At 37.2% G+C, this 16,775-nt stretch overlaps 1 long non-coding RNA gene across 2 annotated transcripts in view; it reads right to left on the bottom strand.

Moving 5' to 3' along the window:
• Window positions 1–13,460: 13,460 nt before the first annotated feature.
• Window positions 13,461–16,775, bottom strand: part of LOC143677592 (uncharacterized) — a 71,681-nt gene continuing 68,366 nt past the window's right edge. For both annotated transcript variants that reach the window (XR_013172709.1, XR_013172706.1), the window contains one exon: window positions 13,461–13,743. This is a non-coding gene — a long non-coding RNA (uncharacterized LOC143677592). The remainder of the gene's footprint in view (window positions 13,744–16,775) is intronic.

Consider the following 16,775-nt stretch of genomic DNA (forward strand, 5'->3'; position numbering starts at 1 on the left):
ATATAGTGAGAGAGAGAGAGAGAAAGCCGTGGAAGCAAGAAACTGAAATCAACCAAACCTGGAAGAGAAGGGAGAGACCAGCAGATACCACCATGTACCTTACCATATAGCAGAGGAGCCAACGATCACTGGCAGCTAGTCTCGGGGGAGAAAGCATTGCTGTAATGATATCTTAATCTGATATTTTCCTGGATTCTACCTGTAAGCAAATATATTTGCATCATTTAAACAGAAACATTTCATGGTATTTGTCTGGAGAAGACTAGGAAACTAAAACAATTACCAAAAGTTTTCCATCACCCCATATAGAAGGTTTGTTCCCATTAAAGCAATAATTCCCCTTCCTTCTTCCCTTCAGCCTCTGATAGACTCTAATCAACTTTCTGTCTCTATGAATTTGCATGTTCTCTATGAATTTGCATATTCTAGCTATTTCATACAACTGGAATCATACAATATCTGTCCCTTTATGTCTGACTCATTTCACTCAATCTGATGTCTTCAAGGATCACCCATGTAGTAGCATGTACAGTACTTCCTTGCTTTTTTATGGTTGAATAATATTCCATTGTATGTATATGCCATATTTTGTTTACTCATTCATCTAGCAATAGAAACTTAGGTTGTTTCCACTCATTCTACTTGATTTTGATAGTCAAGTGGTAGCACATGGCCTTTATGATTTAAGCAGCCTACTATCCCATTGCTCTCAGGGCACCTACTTCTTCATCAGCATCTCTGGGCCCACAAAAGACAGCTCTCACTAAGTTCCTTAAAATGTTGATGTCCATCTCACTAGCACATTCCTTATCACTTGGGTAGAGTGTACTCTGGCCCCCCGTGAACATAGTCAGATAGGTAGTGTTCTCACTTTGTGTAGGATAACTGCTCTAGAATGCCCTTCCTCTGAGGTCCTCAATCCCTTCCTCTACTCTTTTCCATGGTAAATATGGTATTACTACTTCTCTTAGAGTGGGCCATATCTTTTTCAAGCTTCTAGGAACTAACCTAGCTGTGTATGAGCCCTGTATCCCAGGGTCCTTCCCAGGATCTTAAATCCTGTATCATATGTGAAATGCTTCCATACTGACACTCTACATGCCCTCATTTTACTTTACTTCCTGCCCACCTTGTTCCAGCAATCTCAGTATCGAATCCCCTATCATGCTTCTGCCCACATGTATTGGCTAAGTCCTGTAGCTCCTTAAGCACACTATCTCATTTTCTTCCTTAGCCCAGCTCTTCCTTGGCAGGGCAGAGTTATATTGTGACTTGACCAAACTATGCATCCGGTGGACAGGTAGTTATGTGGGGGTGGGGGTTTTGAGGGGAACATATATTATCTAGGAGCAAGAAATATTCCTTTGCATCATATATAAACAGGAGGAGAGCACTAAAACCTTAAACAGAAAGGAATAGGCTATTTGTTCAGGTCCAAAGTATTCAGGGACATTTGGGGATTCAAGATTTCCAACTTTAGTGACTCAAATGTAACTGTTTCAAGCCCAGGATTCCTATTCTTTCACAATCATGGCCCTGACTTAGCAAAGCAGACCAGCTGAGGTTGATAATTCATCCTTCTCTGGTGCTCTGCTGCTCCTAACAACGAACTCTGGGCCTTAACATCAGCTCCAGCTGAAGGACATGATACTCTATGTGCACAAAGGAGGCCTCTTGGATTTCAAAATCCCCCTTATATTGGGATTAATTAATGCATTGATGGCCCCACCCATCAGATTCCATCATTCTTATATGTATGATTTCCCTTGTGTTCTAGTTTGCTAGCTGCCAGAATGCAATATACCAGGGACGGAATGGCTTTTAAAAGGGAATTTAATAAGTTGCCAGTTTACAGTTCTAAGGTTGATAAAATGTCCCAATTAATAGCAAGGCTATAGAAATGTACGATCTAAGGCCTTCAGGGAAAGATACCTTGGTTCAAGAAGGCTGATGAAGTTCAGGGTTTCTCTCTCAAGTGGAAGGGCACATGGTGAACACAGAGTTTCTCTCTCATCTGGAAGGGCACATGGTGAACACGGTGTCATCTGCTAGCTCCCTCTCCTGACTTCCCGTTTCATGAAGCTCTCCGGGAAGCATTTTCCTTCTTCATTTCCAAAGGTCACTGCCTGGTGGACTCTGCTTCGTGGTGCTACAGTATTCTCTGCTCTCTCATCCTCCAAAATGCTTCCTCTTTTATAGGACTTCAGAAACTAATCAAGACCCACCTAAATGGGTGGAGACATGCCTCTACCTAATCCAGCTTAAAAAACCACTCTTGATTAAATCACGTCTCAAGAGAGATAATATGATTACAGTTTCAAATATACAATACTGACTAGGGATTAGAAGAAACGGCTGCCTTTACAAAATAGGATTAAAACCTGGCTTTTCTAGGGTACATACATCATTTCAAACCAGTACACTTCGGATTTCTCAAATGCCTCCAATAATGTATCTGCAAGTGTATTTCCACCTCCTGGTTTCTGATACCAGTTTCCTCACTGGTGAAAATTCTAATAATTACCCTGTGACTGCATGCCAAGGGCTGTCAGCCCTCCACCCACAAACAGAGACAGGGTTTTCATTGCCTGTCAGTCAGTAGGTGATCCAACTTCTAGGACAATTCCTGGCACCAACTCTATTAAGTTGGGTTCTCCAAGAAACAATTGCACGAGAGGTTTGTTTTTGGGAGAGCTTCCAGGAACAAGGCTTGTGAAAGGATTGGGCAAAGGGAGAAAATGAACTGTGTTGTAGCTACAACAGAAGCCTCAATTGACTCTAAGGGAAGCTCTGAAGTTCAGATGGATTTTCAGAATTGTCTTGAATTGAGGCCTTCGCACACCCTTCTTCAATCAATCATTGAGTGTGGGCTGCCCCCTGGGAAGAAGCAAGTTTCTTTTGACAAGGAGCGAGGCCTGGAAAGAGACTCAGTTTTATGCAATCAACAAAAAACCCTCCTGGAAACCTGAAGAGCTTCTCCGTCCGTCTGCAGCTTCCACTTACAGGTGCTTCCTTCATTGGTGGTAAAAGAGTGAGGATGTCAGTGATTTGATTGCACCTGAATTTCCTTAACTTTGAACAAAAATAGTTGTTAAACTTGTTGGAGGGTTGATAGAATAGCTTAACAACCCATAGTTTTATGGGCACATTTACTTAAAGGCTATAAAGAATGCAGTAATTTAAACAGCAACTTCAATTCAATCAGATTTTAACTCTACCTAGATTTAGGTCAGATTTCAAGGTTAAGGGCAATCCTTTATGAGATTATTCTTCAGAAAATCTTCATTTCTGACCAACTGGCTACAAATTCAGTGGTTCCCACCAAACCCTTAGTTTCGATAATTCCTTGCAATGACTCACAGAATCAACAAAAGTGCTAAATTTAGGATTGTAGCTTTATTATAGCTAAAAGAATACAAATAAGTCAAAAGAGGAGCTGCAGAGGGCAAGGTCTGGGAGGGTATCAAACATAAGCTTCTGTGTTCTCGCCAAATAGAATCAGAGCCTGTCACCCTCCTGGTATAGCTGGGGTTGGGGGTGGGGGAACAAAACTAAAACCCCTGGTTGTATGAAATGATTTAGATGATAATAGCTCATTCAGTCATGTTAGAATTTACTGAGGAAAAGTGCTACAGGTTTCAATAAAGATGGAACTCAGAGACACCTTAAAATATAAAAAATGGAAGAGAAAATCATTTCCTTTCTAATTGAGCACTGCGCCACTTTCCTCAACATTTCCAATCAAATCAATCATAGTACATATTTAATAACCAATCAAACTATAAGATGCAGATAATCTGGTTTGGGGTTTGTAGGGGCTATTTTTAAACCTTACAATTTATGCACGATTTTAATTATACTGCAATGAAATGAGAATTAACTAAAAGTAAAGGAACCCACCCAAACATATGCAGTCAAATTATAAGGGGTTTGAAACAAATAAGTCTTTCATGTTTAAAAGACACAGTTTGTATTAGCAAATTCCTGAAGCTCTCACCCTCATAGGATATCTAGATTTAGGGCTGAAATGTGTCTACTTGCCACATGTTCCTGACAATTAAGCAATTTGTAACAACCAAAGTAAAGCAAAAGCCACAAGGAAGACTACCAAAGTATTGATATGTCCTTCTGAAACTTAGTTTGAAAAAGGACTGATTGATTGGATCATGGAAACCTTCAAATAATTCTGAAAGCATTTCTCTAACTTTCTAATGATACCAACAGTTCTAAAAGTGAAATAAAATATTTAGAAGCTTGAATCAAGAGACCTTTCCTAAATGATTCATCCAGTTTCAGTTAGCCTATTTATTTAGACTGGATGCTTATACTTCTATGCACCTAAATTAGTCCAGATGGGGTAGAATGTGGCAGAAGATCTCATGGCCAAAGTTCAAGATCTCTATCAGATCAAATGGGGATGGGTGTGGCCTGAGGGAAGAAAGAGCAACTCAGCCAAGAATTTAGAAACAAAGACATCAAGCAAACGAATGGCTGGGGAGCTCCAGACTTCTCTTATCAAGAACAGGTAAGAAGTCTGAGAAGTGGAAAGTCAAGCAGAGGCAAGGGAGTCAAAGCGTGTTAAACATTTATTGTAGTTCAAGTGTATCTACAACAGGAGGAAGCTATCTTCATGGCCTATGCTAATGCCTGTAATTATCTGCCAGAAGCAGGTCAAAGATTTAGAAATGTGGATGAAAAGGAGACCAATGACTAAAAGAATAGCTACCAAATTCAGTACATCAAAAAGAGAAGAATAAGCCATTAGGATTAGAATAAATGACTACCATGTGAATTAAGGAAAAATAGCCTTTTCCAATCCTTCATATAACTTGTTCATACTCTCCATTTGTTGTTACCTGAAAAGTAATAACACAAATTGTTCCTAAGACTAGAACTTTGGTTGTCATTCTTATTCTATTTTATTTGATGTAAATAGTTATTTGGCACCATGTTGATCCTATATGTTTTTGTTTTTTGCTTTGTTTGTTTTTGTTTTTGATTGTATGCTGTATGGCGTGGGTCACATTTCATTCTTTTTCCATGTGAGTATCCCTTATTGCAGCACCATTTGCTGAATCTTCTGTTTGGCTTTTCATTTGTTTGTTTGTTTGTTTGGGAAATGTATGAGCAGGGAATCAAACATGGGTCTCCTGCATGGCAGACGAGAATTCTACCACCAAAATATGCTTGAAGCCCTGTGCTTCTGTTTGTCTTTATGGTGCATATATCTTAGTGCATTAAGTAGATGACGAGATTTTTAAACCCAATATGTAATTCGCTGTGAATTTTTTATCTTTTATTGTTCACAAAGCACTTTTCCCCCTTTTTACTGTTTTTTATTTTTATTAATGTCACACTTGAGAAAAAAAGGACCTTGCTTTATTTTTCTGTATGGAGAATTAATCAGTATTTTCCTTCATGCATTCATTTACTCAATCATTCATTCAACATTGATACTATGGACAGCTATTTGTGGTAGGTTCTGTTCACAATTCCTCAAGAATAAGGAAAGGCATGAATGTATAATAATAGGTAAGTATAAAGCAAACAAAGATGTCAGATTGTTAAAGTGTGCTCTGAAGGAAATAAAGTGATGGAGAGTGACGAGGAGTAGAACTCAGAGAAGAAAACAAACTAGGAACAAGGAGAATAGATGAAAACAATAGGAGAAAAATTAGAGAGGAGAAAAATTAGAGAGAAGAAAGAGTATGTGACATTGCAGGTGGAATTACAGACCGTAATCCATCCAGTGATGATGGAGCGGGGGGCACACACAGGGAATAGGAGAGGCATGTTCTCATGGCATTGGTAGATATCCAATGTGCTTCTTAATGTAATTTTAATGAGATTGTACTTATTTTCTTCAAGTTCTAAGTATTTGGAAACATCTGCAAGGGCTCTCTCTAGGTTGTTGATGGCATCCTGCAGGACTGAGACATAAATGCAGAATTAAGGATGAGCTTTCATTGTTATATCAATGAACTTGCCCTAAAGTAGCATCACTAATACACCAGTTGGCTCCTTACTCTATTTGCTCATAACTTCTCAACTATTATTAAAACATTGAGGGGCATTCCTATGTCATTCAATCAAATTTTGTTTAGTTATTACCTTCTTAGGTTATAAAATAAAATAGGAGAAAATCACAATATAGAAGACATTTATATAGGGGAGCATTTATTAAAAGGAAGACAAAATGGTGATATCTTAAATCTCTTTTATTTAGCAGATTGGCATTTTAACAATTGTTTTGATGCCTTATTTCAAAGATTAAGTAATATAATCACCTGTTTTCTCTGAAAATGATTATTTGGTAGTTGAGAATTATTAATTCAGACATGTAAATTGATAAATATTGATTTCCAGTAATGTTCTTATTATTATAGAATGGAAAAATGTAATACTGACTCTGAAGAACAATTCATATCCCATTGGATCTCAGAAAGCAAATAGTCTACCTAGTTTAACTATTTGCCTGCAGATAGCATTAGGGAAGGAGGCTTCCGTTCTTGCTGCTACACCATTTCATGTGGTGTACATTAAATACCCATCATGTGTGATCACCTGATGAGCTTTAGCTATATGTGAGGGAAATCCAGTTTCTTTAAGCTGATGTCTACTAAAGTTCAAATTCAAGAATTCAACAGAAGGTACAGGACAATGGCCATTCAATGTCATTGAAACTCACAGTCACATGCAGGAGAAGTCTCCCTGAGGTTTTCACCTTTTCAGGACTAGGGAGGAGAATCCAAGTTTATCTTAGAGCTAAGTATAGCTGGTGTCATCATTGAGTGGTGCAGCAGCAGCAGAAGAGAGTAATATGAATAAATATGACAATATTTTGGCAAATTTAAAAAGAATATATATACATATACTTTTCCCTTCAAAGTCTATATTTTGTATTTTATTCATTATATTATTGCATGTGTGTATGGGGGGGTGTTTTCTCTATGTGCCAAGCCCTGTTGTAAATATTTTATTTGCAATTTTTATGCAAGCCTATTATTTTGATACCACTATGCTGCCAGTTTTACAGAAGAGGAAACTAAGGAACGGAGTTTAAGCCATTTTTCCAAAGTTAGCTAGATAGGAAGTAGTGAAGGTGTGATTCAAGTCCACTGGTCTGATTTTAGAGTCTTTTCTCTTAATACTGTGGGAACATAGTACCAGTGGTTTCCACTTAAAAGTTGTCCATTTCCAAGTGAATTTATGCTAAACATATGGCTTTGCCTATTACATTTTTAACATGAAAGGAATTTTTAGGTACAACTAATTTCAGCTCATTTTTTAGGTCTCCATATTTTGTACTGAAGTCATATGCACTGATGTACAGAATATTTCTTTTGTCATCAGCATTCATTTTTTAAGCTAAGATCCTATAAGGGCCTAAATCATTAAAAAGTTTTGTTAGGTATTTGGATTGTTCTTTCAAAATTTGACCATTGTTACTTTCTTTTGAGATGGCATTGAGGTTATTTCAAATTCTGCAGTTCAGAATAAATTCAGCGCAGGGAAATGAAATGGGAGAAATTATCCGTAATGGGATATACTGAATCTTTCACCTTTAGGCAACTGGTTTCGCCTGAGATGGGAGGAGGAGGGAGCTCTTTTTGTCTGACAGTTTTCTGTTAGCTCTCCGTCAAATGAGTCATGGTGTCATACCAGTACATATAGTCAGACAGCCACATCATAACTACCACCCGACTTGACAACCTCTGCACTGAGGTCTTGGAGGGCACGGAGAACTGTTTTCTCATTATTCTGAGGAAGTCCGCCAGACAAGGCTTTAGTCTCAGAGAGAAATATAACCTTTTTCCTACTCCTGATATCTAAATTCTATGTGCAAATAAATTGATGCATTCTATTCAAACATGCTCATTAAGTTAGTGGGAAACCTACAGATAAATACTCATTCAAAGTATTTTGAAGTCTTCAAAAAAAAAAAAGACTACTTACCACTCTCTTCTCTGTCCCTCTCTCTCTCACTCAAACACACACACACACACACACACACACACACACACACACTCAAGCCAAGTCAGGAAATAATGTGCAAAATAATTATAAATAATGTGCATTTAGAAATGCTAGTCATACAGTAGTGAAGGTCTTTGCAAAATACACCATACTATAAAGAAAAAAGGAGACAAAGAAAGAGGGTTTAGTCTGTATGTTTTTAAACCATTTTTTTTTCACCAGAGATATAAACATCTTCAATTACTTATGGCCAAATTGAATATTTAATGGACAGCCCGAAGTTAAGGAAGTGAAACTAGCTGCTTTGGATTTATCTCTCTTTCCTTTGGTTCTTGATGATTTAAAAGGCAGAGGAATTTCATCCTGGATTGTATAGTAATTTTCTGAGCGATTTGTTGCAAGTTCTTTGGTTCTTCAAATACTCACTGGAGACCACTTCAATTTGTTTCACTTTCCTGAAGTTGCCCAATTACATGGGCTTTATATCAAACTCTTACTTGTGGACAGAGGGCAGTGGAAGAATAAGTCATCAAATAATCTTTACAAAATGAAATCATTCAAATTTCAGCTGTTAATGAGTCATGGCTCAACAATCATTTCTATATATGTTCTCCAAACATACCCCACTTAGCGTACCTAATGGAAGACCCAGGAAAGGGACAATTCATATCTTTTCATTGCCTTCCATTCAAGAAAATATTTAACATTATATCTGACTGTGACCTAATCTTACTTTAGCAAATAACAGCATGAGAATGGCATTTATTCTTCCAAAATTATAATATTTTTTACATTATAAACTCGAGTGGGGAGAAAGATTTAGAATTCATAAACATACCACATCAAAGAACATTATGGATGTGTGGTGATTTGAAGCTGTAGGTAGTCCAGAAAAATATGTTCTTAAATTTCACCCATTCCTGTGGGCAACAAGTCATGCCTTTTGATGAGGCTAAGGTGACCCACCTCAGTCTGGATGGGTCTGGGTCCTATTACTGGAATCCTTTATCAGGACATTAAATTCAGATGGAGAAAAAAAGCAACAGAGCAGCCAAAAGCTGAACATCGACAGAACCCAAAACAGGAGGGAGAGACTAGGAGATGCCATCATGTGACTTGCCATGGGCCAAACTAAGGACCAGGAATTGCCGGCAGCCAGCTCCAGAACTCCACGGTCTTCACAGAGAAAGCATGGCCTGATGATGCTTTCATGTGGACATTTTTTCAACCTCAAAACCATGAGCCAACGCATACCCATTTGCGTGAGCAGCTTAGGACACTAAAACAAGATGAAAGGATCTTTAGATTCTTTCATTTTGTAGGATGGAAATTGAGTACCAGAGAGGTAGAGTAACTTGTCCAGGATTGTCACTTTTATAAAGTTATCTCTAAAAATAAGATCAGTGTTCTACATTTTATCTCCATGGCAGAAATCACCTTCCATAACAGCTGTGTAATGACAAGTAGAGCCTCTGATCCATAAATTTAAGTGTGGATTCTAAAACACAATATGACGTAGCCTCTATGAATTGAAAAGTCAAGTCTATTTCCTTTCGTGCAAACAACAACAAATAAGAAATAAAAAACCAGGAAAGCATATGCTTCCTATTCATGCTTCCTTTTTAATATAGGAGTGGTTGGATGAAAGACATAACACTATGAAATTAGTCATTCACACCATCTCATCCTGTGGGTCTTTGGCAAATAAGAGAAATGGCACCAATGTTTTTGTTACCAAATTCTTCTTTAGATTCAAATGGAGTAATTTTCTAACTTGACCTTCCCTTTTCTTTTTCTTTTTAACCTTTACTTTTCCCAAAGAAATAAACTAAAAGTGATTTGGGAGTACATATTCTTAACTTAATCTTTCTACACATTTTCTCTGAAAATTTAATAGGGAAGGAATGCATCATTTGTATGTCATTTATTCAGTTATGAACTGCCTATTTTTGAAATACAGTATGTTTTTCAGTTTGTATGGTATGTTTTATTTAAATGTTTACATGAAATCATCATAAGTAATGAGCTAACCTATTTTTGCCACTAGATTTTCTCATGAGGTTCAGAATCTTAGCCTCCTGTACATCCTTCTCCCTGGTTCCAATTATGATATTGCAACAATAACTTCTAAATATAATCTGGGGACTGTAAGCAAACTGGAAATTGTAAAGTAGCCTTAAAATGTGCCCTTTAAAACAATCTTTGAATGTAAATTTAAACTGAAAGCAGATTGTTAATGGGAGCTCTTAGTCTCACAAAGGAGCAGTATGTAAATGTAAAGTCTGCACCCAGACCTGAGTAAGCTTTATTGTCCAGACCTCCCACATATAGACAAGCCTTTTATCTATCTCCCTATGCTCAGAGGCACCTTTCCCAGGTGTTCCAAGATGTCAATCCTGAAGGAAATAAGAAATAACTAAGATAAACTACTGAAATTCTCCAGAGCTCTGTTACCTCTTAACTAAGATGATTCTCTCTCTTTGTCTCTGGCAGATATAAAAGCCAATTGAGCAATCACTTCTGGGAGGCTGATTTGGAAAATGTCCCCAGTCCTCCCTCTGGCATAAATAAACCTGTTTTTCCTCCTCAGCCCGTAGGTGTGACTTTTAATGACAAACCCAGATTTGGGAAGTGTCCCCTCTACAAAATGCATCAGTTCTGCTTAAAGATGTGGATTTTTTAACTCCAAATTTGAACAAACTGTGTAAGTCTTACTGTGATTTTCCTAACTGGTTTCACCAATTCTACGACAGAAGCATAGCAGAAAAAAATTGTTCATGAGCAGAAAAAATTACTCTATTTAGGAACTATAACTTCTCATATTAGCCTCATACTATCATTGGACAAATATAACAACTTATTCAAAGCTCAAGAAGTGACCAAGAGAGGAGCCTCTAAAAATATCACTGTGCAAGGATTATAATCTCTCCTTTATAGCTGAAACATGCTTTTTTATGGTGTCATGTGTTCTCCTCCCTCCAGATTCAAATACAGATTCTGAATTTTAAAGCAGATTATGAGCTACTAACAAGCTCTGCAAGGGTGTTCTTTTCAACAGCCAGCCTTAGTTCTTTCTCTTCCCCATTGCATATGTAGTTTTTCTGTTCTGAAGGATATTTATTTGATTAATTGATCATTACTGCCATGCTGGATCATATAAACACAGGAGAAAATAAGAAAAACACTTGAGTTTTTAAGACATTAACAGAACAAAGTATTACCTAGAACAGAAACCACATTCAAATCACAGCGCAATAGATAGGTTGTTGCCTTCTGACAAAGGGACGAAAAAAGGTGTTTGTCTCTTTGTTTGTTTATTTATTTACTGGAGATTCCTTTCCACCTCAACATCATATCTTTTCTAGGTATACCTATTCGCCTCCTGCAGTAGTGAAAGTGTGATCTTCTTCAGAGTGGGATTTTAGGAAATAAAGCAATACAACACTGAGACCTTAGCTGCAGGGTTTTACAGAGAGAACAAGTGCCGAGTGAAATCCTGGGAACCTCAAGGGGCTCCCGGATTGTCTCAAACTTGCAGAATGACTTAAATTTTTTTCATGTCAGGAGTGAAGGCAATGCTATGAAAATATGCATATATCATCTGGGAGGACATAGAATTTGCAAATGTATTTAATTAATCTGCACTCATAAACCCTGCTACATTATCAGATTGGCTGGTTTTGACTGGCATGAGACCAGATTGAAAGGAGAAAAATATCAGTTCCCAGGTGAGGAAAGATGTAGCCATGTGAAAAAAACCTAGATTTTAGGACTAGAAGGGTTGACTTTATGTGCAATTCTTAGAAGAGAGTGCTTAGCAGTGGTGGGAAAAGTTGAGTGACAGGTAGTGGAGCAGCCACAGAACATTTTGGAAAATGAAAGTTAATTTAGTTGTGTTAAAATGGGTCCTGGAATGAGCTGAAGACAGCTTTTCCAATTGGCGGAATGATGTTTGTGAAATGTAACCAATATTTTTCCCATATCCTTTCTCTTCGTTTGAATGCATAGGCCATTTTTGTGTTGGTATTGCCTCCATTTTTGTATATAATAAAATAAATCAGAGAAAAAGTGAGACTTCCCCCTTGATTTTGAGTTTCAAAAACCTAATCTTTGGGGGAAAAGTGAGGAATCAAGGAATAAATAAAAATTGCAGGAAAAATCTTATCTGTAAGAGCCAGACCTTTGCCACTCTTTCAACTTCTGAAAAACAACAAAACAGTGAAAGGAGAGGAAGTCAGAGTAGAGGGTCTGGGAGGAAATGACGTTGGTAGATCCTAGAAGCGAAGTGGGTTCAGTGCAGGGGAGGATGACGTTGTCTGAGAAGGAGCTAAATGGAATAGCACCGGCCTAGTAGCCTGGAGCCACAGGAGAAAGTGGGAACTGCATAAGTGACGGTGGGGTGGAGAGAACCAGACACAGCAGAACTCCGATACCATTGTCCTAATTGCTGAAGCTTACCTTCTGCCAATCACACCTTCATCTACGTCTCCTCATAATATTCGGCCATGAATTTGGCTATTCTTCACTGGGATCTGAAGCAACCCACACTCTTGGAGTTGACAAGAATTATGTATCACCACCTATACAGAAGTATTTAAGAAGCATTTACGTTTTCCTAGACTTGTGTTTTAGATACTAGAAAACATTATGGAATCCACACAGAAAAACAATAGAACATATTATTCTATTGCTAGTGGGTAGGAGGTAAGGATTTGAAAGGTGAATTAATTAATGACTGACTGAAACATGGCAAAGTCAGTTTCAATACTTTTAAATGGTAATTTTAACACTTTTATTTAATTCCATAAATCACCTCAATATATAGGCACATGTTCAAATAAGCTTTTAAGTATTTCTAGTAAGACACAATTGCTTCCTATTAGGAAAAGGATCATGAAACACTCCTCCTTCTGTTAGGACTCCCCCACTTTTGTCCCAAGGCAATTCCTGACTTCTATCCATTCAGCTCTTCCTGCCCTGGAATGTTCTCTCTAACTCTAGCTTGTAGCAGCAGGCAAGTTAGCAGGGGGATGAAAGATAGGGCTTGGGGGAGAGAAAAATTGCCATTCCAAAGCCTGAAGTCTAATCGGACTGCTCCTAATATTTTATAGGTTCTTTTGCCCTGCTGCAGTTCATGCAATTGCTGACACCAATCACGTACATTGCAAGTCAAACTCAATGAAGGCAGAAAAAGATTAAGCAAAACATTATCAAAAAAAAGAAAGAAAGAAAAAGAAAAACAGAATATAGTTACTGTGAGGTGTTTTAGGAACCTAAAACATGTTATTGTTAGATTTTTGCTTCTGAGCAAAAATTTGTTACTCAATGGATAGCAAGACATTTGTTCACTATTAATTGATTATGACCTATTAACACTACTGGATTAATTTAACTATCAGAGTCTCAAGATTGGTATCATTTTTTGAGGGCTAATTTGCTAGTCGGGGATGATTTATGGTCACTTTTTTCATTAAATAAGTTTGCCATTATTTTGGTTTTCTTTCCTTTTTTTGAACCCTATAACTAACTTCTTTGAGAATTCTTCTTTTTGCAATGACCTTGGATTTCTCCCTTTGGTGGGTATTATCTTAATTTTATTTTTCCTTCAGTTAATTTTTTGAAGACTTCTTCATTTGTTGAACTTCTTGTCCTCCCCATTCCCCACCCCTTTTGGCTCCCTTTGTAGTTTTTATTCTCTAGATTGGTGGGGGCAGAGGTAACTATGATGGATTCTGGGGTTGCTTTCATCCTCATGAGGGTGGGAAGCTGGAAAGAAAGAAGAACCGGATTTAGAAAACAATTTATACTAATGGCTTTAGCACTAGCTTGGGAAAATTTCAAATTGACATCTCACAGTTTCTGCTCTGTCCTCTTCCCCACTGTGATCCAATTAGTTCAAAGAACATATTTTTTTAACACTGTTTATAAGGCATCAGGGAGATGATGTGAGCTCTTTGCCAGCAATAACAATGTTTAAATACAGATGTAACCAGAATGAGCCAGTTTCTATCCTAGAAAGAGAATTTTTTTTCATGAGCTCTGCATAAGAATATTGTTCTTACTGCTGACATACTTTTTCTCATTATTGCTTCATTCATCCTAACATAATTTCTGTAAAGTGTATGTTGAGAAATTCACCATTGGCTTTTTGATTTGTGCACCAGTTCTTTCAAATCTGCTTCCATCACATGATTACTTAGAAATGAATTTTTGAATTCAGTGGAAATTGACAAACCTTTTCCAGTTGCATGTCCTAGGAGCAAATCCAAAGACAAAGACTAAGAAACCTATCCTTCATCTGCCTTCCCTTCTCTGACTTCTCCAGTAAGATTCATTGGGAGCACAGAAATGCAGTGTTTTGAGAGAACTATATAAATCTCAACTGGGAAGATGACAAAAGCAATGGGGTACACAGTGCTAGAGCAGCTACAGGCAAACTTTTAAATAGGTGGCAAACCTGGTAATTTAAGATCAAATGTTTAATTCTTTTATACACGCCTTGTACAAATTTTTCAAATTTGTATAGCTGTAAATATGCTACTCACTGGTTCTTCATGTTCCCAAGAGGATTATGTTCCCAGGGTAAAGTCAGCTGCTACCCAAATAATTTAACTTGACTCTACCCATTTTGAAAAAAGCCAAAGACTTCCTCAGCTGTGTGGCCTGCAATATTCCCTGCCACCCCCTGCTAGGGGAACAGTATACTAGAGTGATAAGTACTTCAGTTTTGGAATCTAATGGCCCTCATCATTTCCTTAATCTCAGATCCTATACCACATAGATGTTATATGAATTAAATGAAATGACATTTTATAATCCATTTTATAGTTTGTCCTTATTAGAATTAAATTATTTTTATTCTTCTCATAATGATTCTGATTATCATGTGGTTTTGAGAAAGCATGCACAACATTAAATGGCCCCATACCTTCTATCTTCTGTTTTCCCCAGCACTGATGAAAATAAACAAGGCAGACGCTTGGCAAATTCATGAAATTAATATAATTTTTTTACCATATTTTATCACATTCTATTTCCTTTCTGTTTTATTTTCAACCACTCTTAGCACTGTGCACCAACATATAGTTATATAAAGTTACTTATACAAGTTTACTTGTTAAAGAGCGAATTAAGACCCACTTCGTACCCGCACACATACACTCATCCGCAAATTCTCTCCAGCCTGCTCTCTGGATTTATTTTTCACTTAAAAGCAAAAGCAATTTTTAATTATATGATTAGATATAAGGCTTAAAAAGTAATTTTTGGACTTTTCTATTCCAAGTGTCATGGGGATTAGAGACCCTTTCCTGTTTTTCTAAGGGGACAGATTTAAAAGGAAATCACAGAAAAAGGTCACATTTTTCTCACAAATTCTTTACTCTGGAGTGCCCTGACTTTCTTTACTCATTATATTAAAAAATGGAAGTGATGCTAATGGGGTTCCTTAAATTTAATTCCATGCTCTTTGCTATCTAGATTAAAGGCAAAACTAGTCCAGGAGGAATCTGAGCATGATTGTGAAGTAGGTGACTTTGTATGGCTCCTTCTTCTTCTCTGAAGAGCAGCCAGTTCTTCCCATTTATGCCAATTGAACAATTCTGGTAAACTCACCCAATGCTCAGGTCTCTCACTCTGCTAAGCTACTTACTTCTGCTAACACCTAAAATCCTAAATTTGTCTTTTTTCTTTTTTAATTTAAGCCAATTTAAGTAAAGCATCCTTAGGGATGCATTTTAACCTGTACTAAAGTGTTAATGGATCACCAGCTTAATGTGTCACATTTCAAGACAATTTTCTCATTTTAGGAGTACCTTCAGTGAGCATTTCCAACATTTGGGAGAAGAGTGGAGGATTTGGAATAGACAGTTTCAGCAACATCCATCAACCCAGGAATGCAGTTTTCACACACACTATTACTGAGCATCTAAGGTAAGCGTGGTCAGTAGAACAACAATGTAGAATCAAAGAACCGGAGCTCTTACTTGCAATGCAGTGAGTTCACACTGGAAAGGGAAATTGAATATTTTTAGGTGGATGAAAGAGATCCATAAGGGGAGGTATTAATCAAGTGGAAAATATCTAACCTACTGAAGAGAGTAAACAAAATCTTGATATGTATAGTTCAGGGTTTTGTTCATTACTCAGGAAGGAAGAAATCGGAAAGATACAGGATTTGAAATCTCTTTGAAAATGTTTTCAGACTTTGAAAGCAGAGAAGTACATCCCTAAATGTTTGACCATTAAATAATGATCTTCATCATTCTTTGAAAAATAATTATCTTTTAATTCAGTCAAATGCTTTGCAGACATCGTTAAGGTTTTATTAAAACCAAGTTAAAAGGAAATACGCAATACAACACAAATTAAGGGGAAAATCTTAGAGGTACTCATTCTATATTAGAACATCATTGGCATACTTTATAAGTATGAAATACAGTTTGTCTTCATGATCCTTTTAGAATTACCCACACTGTGTAGGCAATGACATTTTGAAGAGGGTTTTGCTGAGAATAAAAGACTTCTGATGAGAGAAATTTTAATTTACTTCAGGACTGCACCATTCCAAAAATAACCAAATGAGATGCTTTATCATTAATATTAGCCTTGGCTAAAATAGCAGCCTAGAGTCTAGGCCTACCAAAAGCACAGAATGTTTGAGATGGAAATAACTTTAGACATCACTTAGTCTTATGCCTCACTTTACAAATTGAGGCCAAGAGAGATGAATGGCATACACTCTGTCACAAAGCTTTGGCAAAGCTGTGGTGGATGCTCCAAGCCCAATCCTCCTACAA

Source organism: Tamandua tetradactyla, chromosome 3 (assembly GCF_023851605.1).
Source record: "Tamandua tetradactyla isolate mTamTet1 chromosome 3, mTamTet1.pri, whole genome shotgun sequence".
Lineage (NCBI taxonomy): Eukaryota > Metazoa > Chordata > Mammalia > Pilosa > Myrmecophagidae > Tamandua > Tamandua tetradactyla.